At 36.0% G+C, this 20,777-nt stretch overlaps 1 pseudogene; it reads left to right on the top strand.

The window, feature by feature from the left end:
- Positions 1–19,333: 19,333 nt before the first annotated feature.
- On the top strand, positions 19,334–20,082 carry LOC114025612 (annotated as a pseudogene).
- The last annotated feature ends 695 nt before the right edge of the window (positions 20,083–20,777 follow it).

Raw genomic sequence — 20,777 nt, 5'->3', positions numbered from 1 at the left:
AGATATCTTCCTGTATCAGTACAGATCATAACTTACTCTGCAACTTAGCTCTGAGAGTTGCTTAGAGAGCTGAAAGGTTAGATTATTTCATAAGGTCACAGAGCCAGAGCTTCAATCCAGGTCTCCCTGACTGAGTTGAAGAATGGCTAAGGGAAAAAAAAGTCTTATTTGGCAGGATAAGAATTGTTGCTACCTGAAATCCTTAGTGCAGTCAATGTGGACGTTTGTAAATCATAGGTGAGGCAGTTTCAAATGCAAAGCAGGTTTTATTTGCAATTAATACATTGGGGGTGAAGGGGATTGCCCTTATACCTGACACACTTTGCAATCACTTAACTGAGAAACTAAAATCTTCCTGTTTTTTTCACTACAAGTGGATGAAGTCATTGATGTAATTGAGATGATTGTTTGACTATATGTGTATGATACAGTGTTGAAAATTATGTTAGGCAAAATTAATTACTTTATAAATACATTGATGGCAATGCTACATTGAGAGAAATTTCAATGAGATTTATGGATTTTTAATGTAAATTCTGTAATATTGGAAAATTGCATTGGACTCTGTACTAAGAGGGCTCAGTCACTGTCAGGACAAAATACAGGGCCACACACAGGAGTTAGAAATATGATCCTGGGTGCAAAGTGAATATGTTACATGCTTCACAAACACTTGTGTTATAAAAGAAATGTAAGCAGGGAGCTACATACGGTTTTTCAAATTATTTCAAGAGTAACTAAACTTATAAAACAAAAATCCAAAGAAGGCTCTTTGTAAAAGTGATAATATGGGGGAATATAAGATATTTCTTTGTTATTATGAGAGATTAACTTTCTTCTGCCAAAGTACTTTGAAGGGTATTTGGGATGAAAAGGGAAATTGTTATTTTTCTCAGTGATAATAATAAAGATAAAGCAAATTTATTTTATAGCATTTCCCCCTAAAACATGTACTTGATGATTTTTTAGAAACAGAATACAAGAAAAAAAGAAAGTTCAGATTCAGAAAAGTAAAGTGACTACATTTATGAAGAAAAAATAGCCATCAATAATAAATTTGCAAAATAATACTTTTGATGTTTCTCACAGACGATAAGACTATTTGCCATACATGAATCTGATACATTTAGTCTTACTCCCACTGAACAAAATGATTAGTAGATTTGTCTTATGATAGTTTGCTGAAACAAGCATTTGAACCTCAGAGACATATTTTGTCAATGGGTGAATAACGAACTTTTTCATTTATCAAACTAAGCAATACAATTTTTATTATCATCTATAACATCCTACTTGTATGAAATGGGAGTTTTTGGAGTAGAAAATTTAAGGAAAAATCATTTATCTCAATTACTGACTGAAAAAGAATTATGAGTGGGTTGCAATATTATCAAGAACCCTGTTTAAAGAAATGGTGACACTAAAAAATAAATTCACCTATCACAACAATAAAATTATTATTATGGTTATTTTATAAGTTCTAAACATGAAAATTACTAACATTTTCATCATTAAATATGTACATATTATTTTATTATACAATTAAGATTTGTACATTATAAAATTATAATAAATTATTTTATTTGAAGGAAGTATAAGCTGAGATTATTTACATAGATTGTTTTATGAAGTGTTGGTGTGTTACTTTTTTGTCAAAAAGGGAAATAGTCACTTCATAAAATTTAGAAATCACTGGCCTAAAGGTTTTGACTTCAGTAAGTAACAAATATTAGCCAAAAAAATCTTCTTAGTAGCAGAATTTATCTAACACCCACAGATTTTTTTTGGTAGAATTACAGAAGAAATCACCTAGGCACTGAATGACAATCTTAGAGCGAAAAGAGATTTGCCTTAGAAATCATCCAGTCCAACCTCCTCATTTTACAGTTGAAGACACTGTAAACCCAGAGAACTGAAGCAACTGACCCTAGTCAAATCCGCATGCCACCTTAATCTGGTCAGAGACAGGCAGAGAGGGAACTAACTACTTGACTCACTGTCCATTGGCTCTCCTTTCAGGAAGATTCTTCCCTTCAAACTCACAAGCAGCTGACTGTTTGCAGAGTTCAAAAAGAAGAGAAGTACAACAAGCAATTGTGCAGCATTATAGAAATAAATTAATAATTAATAGCTTAGAAATATGTTAACAGCCCTTCTTCAGTGACTCGTGAAAGTAGAGACAGCAGTTTATTACCTAGCATCCAAAGAGCATGAACTGCTTATCATTGGACTGTCAAGATCATTAAAACAAGAACCACCCCCACATACCCACCCCCATAGATGTACCTCTAAAAAGGAGGAGGGAGAGAAAGCTTTAAACATATTCATTATTGGAACTCTCTTAAAGCATAACTCTCTAAAACTAAACTAAACTGAAAATAACTAAAAACACCACCCATAAATAAACTCTTCCTGCTTACTGACTACCGCTTTTAGTTTTGAAAGTTAGACATTAGGTCTGGATATAGAGAGTGTTTTCCAAGTGCCACATGCCATGTTTTCACTCAGTAGAATTATTTTCTTAAGGAAATCGAAATAAATAGTATTCAAATAAAATTATTGACAGTCCATGGGCCTAAAGTCAGTTTCATTTCCTTAAGATAGAAATAATATTGGACTATATTACAACTTACCAAGTTATCAATAGCGTTCTAATCAATCCTTCAAATATTTATTGAATGCCAGATCCCAATGGAGGCAGTTGGGGTGGGACTAATACAATTACAGATGAAACATAGGACATAAACAGATGTGTTTCCAAATACTCATGTTATAGTATATTGTTATTATTAACTCTTATTTCTCATTTTCATCTCTATATACCACGGAGTCCTTCAATAATTCCATTATGTTTAATGGTCGAGGAACTGTTGTAAGATGCATAAAATTAATCTTATTTGTAGTTGAATGAAAATGTTAAAATTCTCCATAGGCCCACTGAAGGCCTAATTATTATTACAATTATTATTGTTGTTTTCGCCTATCTTGTTCTCATCTAGTATGATGCAGTTGAGGTTAAAAAAAAACAGTCCTAGGACAACTTGCTATTCTGTTATTGTTCTTTTTAATAATACATAATTATACATATATTATTATATATTATATATTACATATTATAGTATATTATAGTATATGTCTATATATACTATTTTACAGATTATTGCAGAAGTGGATAAAATAGATGTTTTTTGTAATTGAATAAAAATAATGAGATATTAGCCAACCTTGTCTAGGATTACTGAGTTTTTTCCAGATAACTCTAGGACCAAACAGAATGATAGGGATAATGTGTGCTTAATCCTGCTGCCACATGGTTTAGATTGCATAGGTCTCTATATTTTGAAAGGTTTTCATTACACAAAACTGGGAAAATATAGGTAATCGGTATGGTAACATTGATTAAAGACATTGTTCTTAAATGTTTATAGATCAATGTATGTCTGGACAATAATGAGAAATAGCTTATTCTATGATGATGCTCTGGGCCTGACTAATTCTCAAAAATATTTTGAGGACTCTATTCATACCAATTGGATTTGTCATCTATTAGGCCATGAAAGATGGATTTCTATTGTATAATTCTAGCCACCAAGTTGTATCTTGCTATGTATTTGGTATATATTGTATTTTTGCAAGCTGCTTATATAAGTGTTGCACAGTTTCTATCATTTCTTTGTATAATCTATGCTGATCATTAAATCTAGGCTCATTAAGGATAACTCTTCTATAATTTCTAGTAGTTATAATATTACCCTGAACTGCTAACATAAACCCATTCTCAGACAGGTATTTGACATTGCCTTATCAATATAGTGTTGATTTGGGTTCAAGTTGAGTTTGGTTATGGTCCACTTTATAACCTGAAGAGTACATTAAGACTGATATGTTCTTTCCATTTAGTTTTGATTTCAGGAGCTTTCAATGAGCCTACATAAGAACTTGCACCCTAGTACTTTTATTCGACTACAAAAAGCAGTTACTTTACCCACCTGTGCAATAGTCAGTACAAGACTGAATATAAAATAAAAATATAAAAAAAAAGCAAGATGGTGACCTATCCCAGATTGTTTCTATCTGAATTCAATTGAATAAGGTGAAACAATATTTTTTCCATAGTAGTAGTAGTAATATAAAAATGTTTTATTAATTACTTGATACTTACGGATAACGTTAAGCTACATGGTTCCCTTGAAAAATACATTAAACAGCTTTTTCTCGTGAAATCTTTCCCCAGTAGTATCAAAATGTCAACTGGACTCAATAAGTGTACAATTCATAATTTATACCCTGGATAAATAGAAACCAAGGGCTTCAAGCCTGAATCCAGGTCAAATTGAGCCATTAGAGGAAGGCAATATTTACAAATATTTTGGTATTGACTAGGAAAGACAGGACACCAAGAAAACTGTGGCTCTGTATGTCAAAGAGTTTATTGAAATCTTAAAATCAAAGCTCAATGGGCAGAACATATTTAAAGAAATTTAATGCCTCTACAATACTAGCCATAATATACATATTCAGAACTGCAAAATGATAATAACAGATTTGGAACGTACTCTATCAAAAACCCATACTACATTAATGAAACACAATGACTTGGCCAAGGTAACATAGGTACTAAATAATGGAGTTGTTAGCTTATCTGAGTCCTCTGACTCTAAATTCATTGTTCTGCACAGTAAATTTGGAGGCTCAGATGAGCTAAATGACTTGACAAAGTTTAACTTGTCATTAAAGTTGGAATTGGAACCTCAGTTTTGTGTCTTCAACTTGAATACTCTTTTGACAGCACCATATGGCTCCCTCCAGAACGTTGACTAATAAGTCCTCTCAAAGTCTGAAACATTGGAATCAGATTTTCTTTAATGCTTAGTTAGTTATGTAGAGTTATACAGAAAGTCCCTAAGGGCTGGGATGCTGCCCTACCTTTGTTTGGGACTGGAAGGTCTAATTGCATTAGTGTTTGAAATACCGATTAGAATCGAAGTAGTTGCTCAAGAGACTAATTTGGAAGCTGACTATCTGGTACAGCATGGGTCAGACCTACCCACAAAGCTTGGTATTGCCGAAACTTGACAGGCTGCTTACATAACCAATTTCCAGATTTCCCAGATGATCCTTGAGAGGTTTCCCAATTTCTCAACCTGTTATCTTCCTCATCTAGTCTAGTTTGGGCCTGATTTCCTTCAGTATTTCTTCATGGAACTACACGTTCACTTCTGTCATTGTTCTGGTTGTAAAGTGTATTAAACACAGTCATTTAATTATCATCTTTCAAAAATTCTTCCCTCATTTCTCATGAACTACCTTTGCTCTCTATGAGAGATTCCTCTGCCTTCTGCACAGATATTTTGTTTCCATGTACTTGAAATGAATCTTGTTATCTTCCTTCTTGTACAGTCTTCTCTTCATTTTCTACCTTTGAATTTCTTGGGCTTTTGTGCACTCTCTAAATGTATTCTGTAATCCTTCTTAGTCTTTTCTGTGCCTAATGTTTTATACCTTGCAGGCACCCCTTGCTTACCCTTGATTACTCTCTGCTCAGCTTCCTCATTTACATGGTCTTTTTAAAATTCTTGTTGTATTTATCATTAGTCGTTTCATGTAGCCCTTGGGTATGGACTAAATGTTCTTTGAATATTTGCTCTTTCCCTTTGCATTCTTCACTTCTGTTTACTGCTCCTATTTAATCTCAGTCTACCTCTTTCATCCTTCAAAAGGTTTTTGTTTTCCTTAACTTTTCCCGCTTTAGGAAACTAATTTTAGTCATAGTCTTAATGAAATCATGTCATTCCATTCTTTTTGAAAGGAATGCCAACATACAGGGAAAAATAATTGTTCCAAGCAGGTTAGCCCACTATGTAACACAACCTCTCTGGGGGTCAGTTCCCTCATCGATTGAATCTGAGTATAGGATTAGTTGATCCCTAGGATCCTTCCATCTCTAACTTTCTAATATTTTAATAGAACAAAAACTCTTTGAAAGCAGGAGCTGTTCAGTTTTTTGTATTCCATACTCCCAGTGCCTTGCAGACTACTGGTGCCTACATGCTTATTGTGTAATAAGTATGGGATACATCTGCCCCTGAAAATATTTATTCATGGCTTCTTTAATGTACTTCCAGCATCTTTCCACTTATCACCCTTTAGAGCTAAATTGTAACTTTTCCATGAAGTAGAAGCTACATTGATCTCTCCATGTTCCAGGACTCGGTTTCTTCACCTGCACAACAGTTTTTGTCTCTCCTAGCTGCACTATCTCGGGACTTCCTCAACTGATTTCTCCACCTTCTCCCGACACAGGGTACCTTCTTCCCAACCTCTCCCCCTTTAGCTTTCCTTTGTGTGTGTTGTGGTCCATTCTTGGGATAACTTCATCATCCTGTAAGACCTCAAGCCTTGATACTCTACCTCATCACTACCCTTTGCCTCTCTGACTAGAGGATGGGGATATGAATTCCATTTAAGAAGAGACCTCAGTTTAGACATTTCCTCTTTTCTCATCTGGCTGAACTACTCTGGGACTTCTATGACTGACTTTTCCACCATCCCCCAGGGTAGAGAACCTTGTCCTCCAACCTCTCCCCCTTTTAGATTCTTTTTGTGTGCCATGACAGTCCCCCATTGGATTGTAAGCTCCTTGAGGGCAGTGACTTCATATTTGTATTCTGAGTGCTTGGCACATAATAGGCACTTAATAGATGTTTATTGACTATTTACTATTTTGAAACTTAGTCGTATCTTGCCTAATATTAATTGTTATTTAATTTTTTTGTCTCTTCAATGTAATTGTAAGCTTACTGAAGGCAGGGAGCATGTCTTCTATTTCCTTTTTCCTTCTCTGAAGTCCTGGGATCAAGCCCCTCTTTCAGAAAGTATGGAGTATTATGGAAGCACCAATGGAAAAGAATGAGGCTTGTATATGAAAATTGATAACACTGTAGTATTCATTCAGAACCCTACTATAACTCCTAGCTCAGTTCTCATTTTCCAGCTCTCTGGATCTTCCTTAACAGATGCCCTCTCAAGGTCTCTCTGAAGAACTTTGGAGTTGATTGTGTGACATGGGAGACACTGGCAAAAGGCCACCTGATATCAAAGATGGTGCTGTGCTTTATGAACAAAGTGGGATTGAAGTAACTCAAAAGAAACACAAGATGCACAAATTTAGAGAATCCACCCCAAATGTTCATATGGGCTATTTGTCCTCGACTTGTGATAGAGATTTCAAGCTCATATTAGTCTGATCAATCATAGGTGGACACAGAATAACTTGACTCTAAGGTAGTAATGTCATTTTGGTCCTTTTCAAAAACAAAGCACAACAGCGGACCAACAGATGCCCTGAATTGGACCCATCACTTCCCATTAGAATTGCTTCCCTCATGCCTAGATTTCTTTGGTTCCAAAATGTTTTTGTCATTCTTTTACTTTTTCCCAGTCCCCATTGTGCCTAAATTCCTCTCCCACATCCCTTTCAGAAGATAGTTATATGATATAGCCCCTTAAAAGATCCCATCTCCCACTGACCTGTTTTTCAGTTTCCTTGGAATAGGAATGTGCTGATTTCTAACACAGTACTAATTTATCATAAGATCACAGAATTTCAGAGTTGGAAGGGTCCTCAGAGTCCATCCCTTTTGGGAACTGGGTGGAGAGAACACTGGTAATTTCATTTTAGAAAACTCCCATTACCAATGAAAATCTACAACTTAATTTTTTTTAGAGTTGCCTGGGAACTTAAAAGGTTAAATGATTCACCCAGTGTCTCATACTCAGTATTTGTCAGAGATAAAAATTGACCCCAGGTCTTCCTGACTCCAAGACCAGTTTTCTATCCACTATATCCAATAGGTGGTCACTTAAATCTTTTCTTAGAAGCTGACGTCCAATCTCTGCCTCACCAAAAACCCTCTATATAACATCCCCAACATGTGTTATCCAGTCTTAGTGTAAACATCTCTAACAAGGCTGCTTACAATAGATTTAATTTTTAGGAAAGAAAAACAGGTATAGTCTTTCTTCTATAACTCCTAAAATAATTAAAGAGAGTTATCATAACATCTTCTCCACTGACAGCTCCCCAATCTCCTGAGAGGCCTTGTGGTGTGACAGGTAGAGTGCTGGACATGGAAGCAGAAAGATATGGGCTTAAATCCTGCCCCAACCATGCTACCCTGACAACTCACCCAGCTTCTCTGGCCCTCAGTTTCCTTATTGCTCAAATAAGGAGGGTTTGGGGTCATTGACCTCTAAGTCCTCTTCAAGTTCCAGATCTATGAATCTATAAGTCCCCTAAGTATTTTATTCTCTAGGCTTAACATCCCTAGTTCTTTCTACCAATCCTTTTTATTTTATTTTATGTTGGCACTCTTTCTATGTCTAACTTCCTGGTTGTCATCTTCTGAACCTACTCAAGTTTATAAAATGTTCTCTCTAAAATGTGGCAACCCAAAATGATTCAAGATAGATTGCAGCTGTCTCTGCCAAGAAAAGCAAGTAGGGGCAGCTAGGTGGTGCAGTGGATAGAGCACTGGCCCTGGAGTCAGGAGGACTTGAATTCAAATCCTGCCTCAGACATATAACACTCATGAGCTGTGTGACTCTGGGCAAGTAACTTAAACCCAATCGCCTCACCAAAAAAAAAAAAAATCCACAGTAATAACTCCCCTTTCTCTACTCCCACCCAGGGATCATGAGTACCCATTCCAAAAATTTATATTTAAAGTTTATATTTTACACTACTGTTCAAATAGTCACTAAAACTAATGTTAAGATAAAAAAAATGGTAGTTAACTGAAGGCACTATTGGTCTGTATGTATTCCACTTGCTCAAGGCGAATAGATGTGTTATGGCCAGCTACACAATAAAAGAGAAGAAAACTCTTTTCTAAATGACTGTTTTGCCTCCTTCCCAACTGGAAGCTCAAAAGGGCAAAAGTTAGTGATAATCATTGTTAAAATTTCCAAAAGCAGGGAAGAGATTAAATAAATCTGTACCTGTGACCCTGGGCAAAATCCAAGTCAAACAAAAGCAGATTTAAGTGATAAGAGGTTTCATTAAGTAAAAACAGGAGAAAACCACTTCGAAGCAAGGCCCTCCAACAAATTTTCCCTTTATTGTGTATCTTACAATTTCAAGAACCCTATTCTCTACCCCTGTCTAGTGGAGGATTCATGAAGGGAAGAACTGGGTAAGAGTGGTTCAGTTCCCAAAAAAGTGAGGGTCAGCCAAGGTGAGTAGCCAGCTTACCTCAATAGCCACCCTGAGCTATTGTTACACATACATTATTTCATTTGATTCTCAAATAACCCTATGCAGTAAATACTATTATTAGGCCCATTTCACAGATAAGGAAACTGAATCTTAGAGAGATGATATCCATGATTATACAATTATTAAATGTAAGAAGTAGGATCTGAACCTGTATGCCTCCTCTCTTTAAGTACTGTACAATTCTCATGTGACTGTGTTTATCTAAAATGTAATCTCGATTTTGCTAATATCTAACCAGTTAAAATATTTTCTTCTTCTATTAGAAATAGAATTTCTTATAATATCTGTCAGAAAAAATCTGGCTTCTATCAAAATAGATGGGCCCAAAGAAATATTAATCTTCTATTTCAGCATTGGTAAAACACATTTTTCCCATGCTTAAATTACTGGAATGTGCCTGGTTCAACATGTACATGCACACACACACATACACACACACACACACACACACATTTAATCATTCACACCCAGAACTAAATGAGAAAACTCTCACATATTCCTGTCTTAGAGGAAAGAAGACAGTTCCATGTGTTCTGTAGTGAACTGAGACTTGCAATAAATCCTAGGCTGGCCCTTGCCACTAACAACACTGAATGTTTATGCCACTTCAGCTTTTGAGTGACTTCTGAGCAGCTAGAGGTATCTCTGAGAGATTCAGTGGGACAGAGTTCTGTTAATGGATTTTTATCACTTTGCTGAGCACCCCTGAGATGGATCCAAAATTGGAGTGAAGGACAAATCCAGGCAGAATTGTATTACAAAAATTGTATGGCACATTCTCATCTGTATGGGTCACCCTCCACTATCACACATAAAATGCCCTCTATTCTTTATCATCCTATATGATTCACATCCATATCTTTCCATAAATCTGCCATGGAGAATTCACCTGACATGTTAGAGATCTCTGTCTGGTTCTTTTCATATGTTTGTATATACCCAGGCAAAACTCGTAGTATACCCACTCTCACTAAGGAATGAACTCACCTCCTTGTCTGATTGTTGGTGAAGTCTATTAGGCCACTTCTCCAGAGCACAATACCACCAATAATATGTCTCAGTCTATTTATACTCACTATATAGCTTTCTATCTTTCCATGGCCTTTTGTATCAACAACAATTTTAATTCTTCTAAGATCACTATACTCCATGATTCAACACCATATAACAACACTCTGAGAATACTGGTGTTAAAAAGGTGGGCTTTTATAGCCAGGAACTTTTATGGGATTGCTGAAAGCACCATGCAATTTTCTTAATGAAATCTAGCTTCCTCCAAGCTGCCTGTTCAATTTTGGGCACAGCTCATTGTCTATCTATAGTGCTTATAAATACATATATACATACACTCAGACATATAGGTATTTCTCCTAGACAACCTAACATTACACATAGATTGATAGATAGATGTATTACATATACAGCTAAGAGACACAATAGATAAAGTGATGGAACTTAGGAGGAGAAAGATCTGAACTTGAATACTGACTTAAACACCTGTAGCTGTATGATTTTGGGAAAGTCACTTAATTTCTCTCAATCTCAGTTTCCTCATCTGTAAAATGGAGATAATTATAGTACCTAGAACATAGGATTGCTATAAGGAACAAATTAGATAATATATGTAGAGCATTTTCAAACCCTAAATCGCTATATAAATGTTAATGATTAAGCTAACATACATATGTAGATATGTATACATGTATTTATCTCCACATATACATATGTGTAGAATACTTCTTGGAAAAGAGACCAGGTTAACAATCCACATAAGAAAAACCAAATGGATGAAAGTTTCTAATGCCCAGACTATGACATAGAATTGGTTGAACAGTTCTTTGAGTTAATCTGTTACTCTCTCTATATATCTCTATGTGTATATATTTCTATATAAAGAGATTCCTATATTTTGACTAGCACTGCAACTTGTGATTTCATAACTGCAAGGAACTCTCAGTGAGGAACTTCTTTTATCAGTGTAGATCAGTACCATCTCTACAATTTACTGTTCTAGAGAGTTGTCTGGGGTACTAAAAGGTTAAGTGACTTCACCAGAGTCCCACAGAATGTATGTTTCAAAAATGGCACTTAAACCTAGGTATTTCTGGCTTAGAGGTATATACATGTACACACTTAAGTATATGTATATATGTTCCATATGTATATGCACATATATCCACATATACATGCTCTACCTGTATATGTAGAGGATAGATAGATAGATAGATAGATAGATAGATAGATAGATAGATAGATAGATAGATAGATAAACAGAGAGAGACAGACAGATATATATAGTTCAAAGAACCATATATATTGCTGTAAGGGTAATGGACATTTTTCATAAGTACGGTTTATTAGCCTGGTTTCCTGTGAATGGTCTCAGACCTCTCAGAAGAAACCGTGCAGCATTCTGGAGCCTGAGATAATGGGCACAACAATACCCGAAGAGAGAAATTTCTACATGGTCTCACTCTCTTTAAGGAATCTCTGCTCTATTTTGTCTTTGTGCTGTATGTTCCCCTTCCCTCTTTTTTTTAAAAATTTTGTCTGATAGTGATAATCAAAGGATTATTGAATAAAATTATTTGCATCATTGCATCATTGATTGTGTCATTCAGAGAATTTGATAGACCTGAAGGTCAGGAAGCCCTGAGTTCAAATCCAGCCCCAGACACTTATTGGCTATGTGACTCTAGGCAAGTCACTTAACCTCTGCTTGCATTAGTTTCCTCAGCTGTAAAATTCAGGTAATAACAGGCCCGTCCTCAGGGTTTTGGGGAAGATCAAATGAGATAATAATGGTAAAAAGCACTTAGCACAGTGCCTGGCACATAGAAGACCCTATTTAAATGCTTCTTCTCTTTCTTTCCTTTCCCTCTCTTCTCCTCCTCATATTAACATTTACATAAGAGACATCTTGTTGATAGAGCAAATGCAGCTCATTTCCTTTTATTTTTAATCAATAAACAATAGACACAGTGGCATCTCATAATTCTCAACACAGATATCAACATGAGCCTGCATGTATACACAAGTATACATTCGTGATTGTCTATTTTGTCCCTGAGTACATCATTCAAGCCCCTGGAAACCCTGAAGAACACTGCATTAATCAGAACTAGAAATAAGCTTAAGGGAAAACAATTGTAGATATTTCCAACCAGAGGATTAGTCAGACAGCCATGAGTGCTGCATACCTGGTAGTCTATACTTCAAAGCAGGAGTGCAATTTAGCATCTGTTTAACTTTCTTTATGAATCCCTTAGTGCAGCACCATGCACTTGTGGGTGCTTAATGAACACCCCTTGATTAATGTGGCAGCGTAAAGTGCCACCTGCTGAGATGCCACAGCCTACTAAAAACTGCCTGAAAAATACAATTTCCAGAAATATGCTCACTTTCTTTCAAACTTAGTGCATTTTAGAGTGATGTCAGGGAATAACAGCTTCTTGACATTAATTATTGTGCCAGCCCAGAAGTTGGGCTTTCTGAAAAGCAGCCTGGGGCTGCTGGAGGGGTCACGTATTTTAATATCCACTTATCTTGATACCAGACTAATTCAAAAGATGCTCGCTTGCAGCTCCATTTTCATTTGCGGGCTGGTAGGGAAGTGACCTACCATTAAATCCACAAGTCTTGATTAATTCTCTCTACTTAGCATGTCCCAATTTCTGCCAAGGTATGTGGTTGGAGGATTGACAAGCTCGTTAAGAGCTTATAGAAGAGTTTGATTATATAGCATTGAGCTCTAAGTGGAAGATCTAGTCCTCAGAGCACATTCTGCTTAATAACTCAAAATGAAAGCAGTATTTGCTTCATATTTATAGTGCAGTCTATTCCCTGTTCTCTGCACATGGATAATCATTGGATCATAGAATTGTCTACTTAGAACAGGAAGGGACCTAGGAGGTCAATGAATCTATTGCTCTCATTTTTTTTTTGCTTTTTTGGTGAAATAATCAGGTTTAAGTGACTTGCCCAGGGTCACAAAACTAGTGTTATGTGTCTGAGACTGGATTTGAACTCATGTCCTCCTGACTCCAAGGCCAGAGCTCTATCCACTGCTCCACCTAGCTGCCCCTATTTCCCTCATTTTACAGATGAAGAAACTGAGACTGAGAAAAGTTAGTGACTTGCCCAGGGTCATACAGTCAGTAAATATACAAGGTTGGATTTGAACTCAGATTTTCCTGACTCTAAACCCAGCCCTTTATCCAATGTACCACCTCACTATCTCTACACTCCATTTTTTGTGCCTTTCAGAGTTATCTGTTTCCTTAAAATGTATCATTTTTTGATATTGATGGAACCCCTGTGAAGTTTCCCACTGCTATCTACCATGTATATCATGTAGAATTTGCTCTTCTCCTAGATATTAGTGGGAAGAATTCCTTGGCAGGTAGAACTGCACAGAAGGCAACAGGAGAAGGCAAGCTTTGGGAGAAGCTGGTTACAGGGAAAACCTGAAAAAAGTGTTTTGTTTAATCTATTGAATTCCCTGAGCTCACCTTGTCCCCAATCCCCAACCCCATTATTGCAGATTGCTGAGCTGTCTCTGGTACAGCCCTCTGGTTGAAGCATTCTTTGCTTGGAAACCAGCTTAGGATTTGTTCCCAAGGGCAACAATATTAGTGAAAGTCTGAGGTGAATAAATTTAAAAGCAATCCTAGTAGTTATGAAATTGACATAGAAAAAGACTAAGAATAGAACCTTTCAAAGAGAGGTACTGTATCCTATGTTATGTGTTTACACCCAATCCAACAAGCATTTATTAAATACCAATTAGTTATAATGCTCTATGTTAGGTATTGGAGTGAAAAGACAAAATGAAAAAGAAAAAAGAAAAAAGTCTCTGAATTTGATTCAGGAGAGAAAATAACATTAGTAGAAAGAATACTGAACTTGCAGTCATAGGGTCAAGTTCCAATTTTGGCTCTGCCATTTGGTGAAACACTTGAAAAGATACTCAACAGTTTAGAAAAGAAGCTGGAAGTCTTTAGCAAAGTGGTAGACACCATGAATAAGAACAACAGAGAAAATAGAACTTTAAAGTCAATGATATCACAAGAAACACAAAATTAAAAAAGCAAAATTATTACACATGAGATATATACAATCAAAAACATCATCCAGAAAACAAGACATTAAGATAAAATTTTAAAATCATCAGGCTCCCATGAAACACAGTCAATAATAATAACAACAACAAAGATAACATGTTTGAGAAAACAGTAAGAAAATTGCTCAGAAGTATAGGAAAGAGTTGGCATAGGGGAAATAAAGTCCAGTGATCATCACCAAAAAGCAATTCTGAATTTTGTAGACCTAGAAATGTGATTGTCAAGACAAAGAAAGTAAATTTTGCAAGTCACTAAGATGAAATAGATGACAAACCATGGAAACCTAATCAACATCATGCAGGACTAAACACTGAATATGAGAAAGGAAAGAAAATATTGTAATAAGACATACTAAAAAAATTGGGGGGGAAGCGTAGACTGAAGACAAAATTTTATACTTAATTAAGTTTTTTTCAAAAAATCAAAAAACATAGGAAAAACATCTTTCCTTCAAATCATCAAAAGTATTTAACTAAAGCCAATGCCTAGCAGTATTTGTAATGAACAAACACTAGAAACATTCCCAGTGAGATAAAGAGTAAAACAAGGATGGTCACTGTTTCTATTGTTACTTGATAAATTTCTAACAATGCTAAATATAGCAATAAAAGGAGGAAACCTCTGTAGCATAAGGTTAAGAAAAGGAAGCAATTTTGTCTCTATTTACAGACAATTTGATAGCTTATTTAGAAAATTCTATATTTAATTTGTAAATTAATTAAAACAATTGCCAGTTTCATTAAAATAGCAGGATACAAAATTAAACCTCAAAAATGATTACTTTTTCTCTATATTCCTAATAAAACCAATCAGGAAAAGATAAACCAAAAAGGATTTTACAGAAATAAAGAAAGATTTAAGTTACTGGGAAAATGTTCTTTAAAAAAATAAGATTTTATTGATATTTTCTTTTTTTTACATCACCATAGTATCTCATGTATCCTTCCCCCGAGTGAGTTCCATTGTTCTTCAGAACACACTATTTTATTTCCTCCTCTTTTTTTTCTATTGAGTGAAGAATAGTCTTGTGTTACTAAAATGTACTTTCCTTTGTATTTAAAGAGCTTTCTCCTGATGGTTTATAGAACTTATTTCAGGATCAAATTGTTAAATTCAACCACTATGTGACTTGGAGTTTGCAGGCTTGTTGTTGTTTTTCCCCAATCATAGACAATCTGTGATTTCTTTCAATTGGAATTTCATTTTTCTATGTTTAGAAGTTCTGGGCAGTTAATCCTCTATTATTTCATTCATTATGGTATTAGGGGTTTTTGTCATATTCTTCTGGGAGATCTATGATCCTTAGGTTGATTCTGTGCATCCTTTCTTCAAGTTCAGTATGTTTTGCTTTGCAAAGGGAATATATATATTTTTAATGCTTTGTTTTTTGCTTCTTCTTCTGGGTTGTCCTTCAGTTCTACATATTAACATTCCCAATCTATTGTTCTCTCTTCCGTTTTTTTGTTGAGGCTTTCCATTGTAGATTCGGGTGTTTTTCATTCATTACTTTTGTTGTGCAGAACATACATTTTGCACTCAAAATTCTCATTCTCTTTTAAACCACTCAGAAACAGCATGTTGTGCTTCCACATTCACCTCAAATTGCTTAAGATCCTCTGTCTCATCAATAATTACATCATTTTCCTTTTTTTAAAATAGTATTTATTTATAAATGCCTGAACTTGTTTACTAGATCTGGAGGCCATATTTCCTTCTGTTCTTACTATTTTTCCTGATGATTTATCTCTTTAGGCTCAGGGTCTTTGAGTTTTCTTCTTCCCAAAATCTTTGGTACTTTTAGTCTTTTTTCCATCATTATTTTCCTTATTGCTTACTACCTGACTCCCTTCCCTCAGACTGTGCTTTCCTTGGGGGCTGAAACTCAAAATGTCTCAGCCTCCTCCCACAATGGGCATTTCATGGTTTGCCCTTTTGAGTGGTCAGAACTGACCCCAACTGGATGTTGTGCTCTTTGCTTCAGACTTGATGGAATGCTGAACAGTTAACTCCCCCCACACAATATGTTCTATCCTACTGACCTGTTCCACTCCTTCTGTTCCTCAGTTCTCTGGACCCACACCAGAAGATCAGAGCCTGACTTCCAGGATAGGCCTGCTTTCCCCAGCACCAGTGCCTCCAGTTTGCAACACTAATGCTTCCAGTTTGCAGCCCCAGGCATCCTTTTGTTCCTGAAGGGCTATGGCCAAGCTGGCAAACTTCTACAGCCTGGAGTTGAGTCTCTACAGCCCTGGAAGGAGGGAGGGCCTACCTGAGTGCAAGGGTGGGTTTTGATGTAAGTCATGTGTCCTTGGGTCTGTTAACACCGCCTCTCAGAAGATAGTGTGGAAGGTGGGGAAGGGGTGTTGAATAAGCTCAGGGTCAGTGAGTATCAGTTCTTAGGTTTGGGGGGATTTTTTACATTTTCTTTTGGATTCTGGGTATCCTAGACTATGTTGGATTTGGGGTATCCCAGACCATGGAATCAGCTGAAGTTGTTTTATCCTTGGCATAAAATTTTTATTTTGGTTTTGAGAGGTCTGAGAGGTCTTTCAGATGGGGAAGAATATTTAGTCTGCCTTTTTGTTGCTCATGTGACCTGGAAGCCTATTCATAATAGGCCAATATCACTATAATGAAAATGACAATACAACTTAAAATTATTGGATTTTTTCCTATACAAAACTACTAAGGGATTAATTTATGAAACTAGCTCAAGTAATAACAAAATTCAAAAAAGAAAAAAAAAGGTCAAGAACCCTAAAGAGAATAATGGGAAAATGTCAAGATAAAGGTAGTCAGACTTCAAACTATCTTATAAAGTGCCAACCATCAAATATACTTGTTACTCACTAGTTTAAAAATTCCTAAGTAAATTAGTGGAACAGAATAGATAATCAAGAGCCCAAAGGAACTATACATAGCAATTTAGTAGTCATTGAACCTGAGAATGACAATAACAACAACAACAAAAACCTAGTGGAAGGATTTGTTATTTGACAAGAATTGCTAGGAAAACTAAAAAGCAATTTGTCAGAATTAAGTCTATACAGCATCATATACTGTACACCTGCATAAATTTCAAATGGGTATGACCTTAATGTAAAAGGCCACAAGAAGAAAGAAAGAAAGAAAGAAAGAAAGAAGAAAAAAGGAAGGAAGACTGAAGGAGAGAGGGAAAGAAGAAGGAAGGAGGAAAGGAAGGAGAGAGGAAAGAAAGGAAGAAAGGAGGGAAAGAAGGCAGGAGGAAAAAAGATGATTGAAAAAAGTACCTTTCAAATCTGTTTTAAGGGAAAAAACATAATTGAACAAAGGATGTAGGAATTCTCATAGGAAAAAATAGATAATATTAAGCATATAAAATTAAAATTTGCATAAGAATTAATGTAACTAAAATAAGAAAAATTTCAAATAGGAAAAATCTTTGTATCAAATATTTTTGATAAAGCTCTACAATATGAAATAACTAAGGAATCTATACAAATGCAATACTAAGAGCTCTAATGGACAAATTAGGGTAAACTAGGGTACAAAAATTCCAAGCATAATCAGTTAGTAAAAAAGAATTTACCAATAAATAGGATCATAGCTTCCCCAGCTAAACTAAGATTCTGAATGAGGGGGACAGCTCTGTTTTATAGTTTTGGGGAGTACAAAACAAAGAAAAGCATTTTGTAGGCAGAGAATGAGTTATGATTGGTTAAAAGAACTTGACAACATGAATGAATGGTTACAAAGCTGAGGCATAGGGAACAATACGATTGGTTGGAAATTGAGAATGAGGGGCTAGCAACAACACTCTCCTTCCTTCCTGTGTTTAAAAAACGCTCATTGAGTCCACATGCAATGTTAGAGAGAGTGGAACAGACTTCTTTGGTTAACAAACCAGACATCCTTGAAGGATAACTTGGTGGTATAAAGAGACTAGACTAGACTCCCCAGTGTCCACCTGCATTCTTCAAGGGTAACAGATTTCCTTGACACAAGAATAAAACAACGATTAACGAAAGAAATGAATTTCTAAACTTAACTCATTACAGGTCAGCTTAATTTCTAAACTAAGTTTAGAGACAAAGAATCATGACTTAGGCAGTTACAGGACAAAATCAATTAACTTCAAATAATATCAATTTTAGAAAGACACAGAATTAATGTGATTATTTCAGAGCCATTCCCCAATAGAAAAGTGGTCAAAGGAAATGAACAAATAGCCTTCAGAAGAAATATAAGTTATCAACTATGAAAAATGTTCCAAATCACCAATAACAAGAGAAATATAAATAATTAATACAGCAGATTTCACCTCATACCCAGAAAACTGGGGAAAGAATGAACAGTCAATACTGGAAGCACTGTGTGAAGATATGTACTCTAATTACTCTTTTGTTGGATTTGTGAAATTCTCCTATCATTCAGGAAAACAATTTTGAACTTACCTAGAGAAGTGACTAAAATGTAGACTTTTTAATTCAAAGACTCTGACACTAGGCATACGACTTCAAGATGATGAGGGATTAAACAGAAAAGGAAATACCTCCATAAATAAAAATAATTATAATAACATCTTTTATGGTCACAAAAATATGGAGGCAGAGTAGATCCCCATAAACTGAGGACTGGTTTAACAAGTTTTAGTATAATATTAGTATATTTAGTCAGTAAGGTTGTGGGATTTATTTCCCCCAGCAGTACAATTAAGAAATAAGGCAGATGCCGACGAGAACCCAGAGTTGGAAATTGACAAGGTAAGAGTGATGACAGGACAACTGCATAGATAATTTTAAGTTAGAAGACTGACTAGTTTAACTGGTCGACAATGTGAAGAGGGGAAAGTAAGGGAAGAACAGGGTTGATAGATGAAGAGAACAGGGAAGGACTAGCGTTCATTAGTACCAATGGAAAGCTAATGAAGGACCTACAGCAACCATAGGAGAAGATGGCAGCACCCAGTGTATCTGGGATGCTCCAGCAGGTACGCTATTTCATCATTTCAGTGAGCAGACAATTTGCTAAACTCGTCAGGTCTCCAGTTCAAGTGTATGGTCTAGAAGGTTGATATGCTATTGCTCTTTATTCTGCTGCATCTAAGCAGAATAAACTAGACGTGGTAGAAAAGGAGTTACTCAGAGCAACAAAAGATCCCAAAATGATTGACTCTATAATGAATCCCCATATAAAGTGTTTTATTAAGATAAAAACCCTAAGTGACATAATAGCGAAAGAGAAGTTATCCCCCATCATGACCAATCTCATAAAATTGCTTGCTGAAAATGGTCAGTTAAACAATACCCCAGGAGTCATTTCAGCATTTTCTACCACGATGAGTGTACATCATGGAGAACAGTGCTCAGTTACTACTGTATCTACTTTAGATGACACAACTCTTTCAGAATTAAAAACAGTTCTGAATAGCTTTCTAAGGAGAGGTCAAGTCCTGAAAATGGAGGTTAAGACTGACCCTCAGGGCAGCTAGGTGGCGCAGTGGATAGCGCACAGGCCCTGAAGTCAGGAGGACCTGAGACCAAACATTTGACACTTGTTTAACCCTAATTGCCTAACAAAAAAAAAAAAAAAGACCCTTCAATCACGGGAGGAATGATTGTTCATATAGGAGAGAAATATGTTGATATGTCTGCAAGAACCAAGATACAGAAGCTAAGCAGGATTATGAAAGAAGCTATTTGAAAGTAACATTTTTCCACAATTCATCAATGAAACTTCCAAAAATCGTGGAAACAATAAAGTACTTGGAAAATTTTTTTAAAAAAAGCTAATGGAAAAGGGAAGACTTGGTGTTGACAAATGATTCTTGGTGTCAGTAATGGTCCCTTCCTAAATGAGCCCTGAGGGTAAGGGAAGACTGATGGAGTAGGGAGGAATTTGTGTTGTGGCTCAAAGGCTACAATGGTGCCCATAGAATGTGAAAAGATCTGGAGGAAAGCCCAGAGAAGATTGGCAATGCCCTCTATAAATGCTTAATGGAGGACAGAGGATGAGAAGCATTACTAGACTGTGCTAAAAGAATACAGCTGTGCTTCCTACAGAAAGCAGCCCTTCTCTGAAGGTTTTGCTTCCTCTTCTCTGTCTCAAGGGGCTCAACTCAATAGGATCATAGATATACAGAGAGAAGGGACATTAGAGGCTATCGGTCCTACTCCTTCATTTTACAAATGAGGAATATGAGGACCAGGGAACGTGAGTGACTTGCTCAAGATCATGCAACTAGTAAGCATTGGAGCAAGATTTGAACCACATCTTCTGACTCCAGAGCCAAGTGCCCCTTCCATGCTTCCTCTCTGTGCCTCTCAGAATCCCCAATCCGTTGCTGTAGCACCAATATGTGGACCTAACAGAATAGGCACTCCTATTGATGCCTCAAC

This window comes from Vombatus ursinus, unplaced genomic scaffold, assembly GCF_900497805.2.
Source record: "Vombatus ursinus unplaced genomic scaffold, bare-nosed wombat genome assembly UNPS02014832.1, whole genome shotgun sequence".
Lineage (NCBI taxonomy): Eukaryota > Metazoa > Chordata > Mammalia > Diprotodontia > Vombatidae > Vombatus > Vombatus ursinus.
This window is presented reverse-complemented; position numbering and strand designations above follow the sequence as displayed.